The following is an 832-nucleotide window of genomic DNA, read 5'->3' as shown; positions in this document are numbered from 1 at the left end:
ATGGCAACCGTGCTATCGATGGTTCTATCGATAGTATATTTTTTTGAGGAGTATGGAAGCCTATCGATGGTTTTTGCAAAACTATCAAAGACTATCGATGGTGGTGCTATCGATAGTTTTGCAACTCAAGCATAAAAAAAAAGCTGAAGGTTTTGTGCACTTCCTCCCATATAAAAAAGTTTCGAACATAATTTTCATTCTGCTACTTGCACGCTGCAAGGAAATAATTCGTATTATCATCGAAAAATTTGAAAGCGTCCTGCAACTTGCTAGTTGCAAGTGCAAGTTGCTGTGTATATTCCCTTGCAATAAGCTATCAATACAATTTTCTACGTTAAAAAGCACTCATAAGCAGAAAGTTGCGATAATTTGCTGTACAGGAACAAAGCAAATGTTGCCGTATCTACGCAGGGTTGACATTTACTTACAGGATGCGTCAAAATTTACAGTCTTTGAATTTTCGTTACAAGTAGCCAAGGCGTATTTAACAATGTGGTGTTGGCCGTATATAAGTAAAAAATTACACTAACAAATTATACGCTGATGTCCATACTGTCATTGGTATGAGTTAGAACGAACACATCATTTTGACGTAAACACCACCTTGTTTAATACACCTTGCAAGTAGCTCTGCAAGTTCGAAAATGTATGAGTTTTTCGGACTTGCACATGTACGTGTGGCCATTTGTTAAAAAATGAAAGTAAACAACGAAATATTTGAATATGTATAGATTTTAATAATTATTTAGTGATATTTCAGCCAAATCAGTGTAGTACTAATGACATGTAAACAAACCGTCTGACGTTTTTACAGGAAATAGTTAGTCTGTTC

Source organism: Rhagoletis pomonella, unplaced genomic scaffold (assembly GCF_013731165.1).
Source record: "Rhagoletis pomonella isolate Grant_MI unplaced genomic scaffold, Rhpom_1.0 Rhpom_scaffold_00011, whole genome shotgun sequence".
Lineage (NCBI taxonomy): Eukaryota > Metazoa > Arthropoda > Insecta > Diptera > Tephritidae > Rhagoletis > Rhagoletis pomonella.
The sequence above is the reverse complement of the archived record's forward strand: the minus strand, read 5'-3'. Positions refer to the sequence as shown.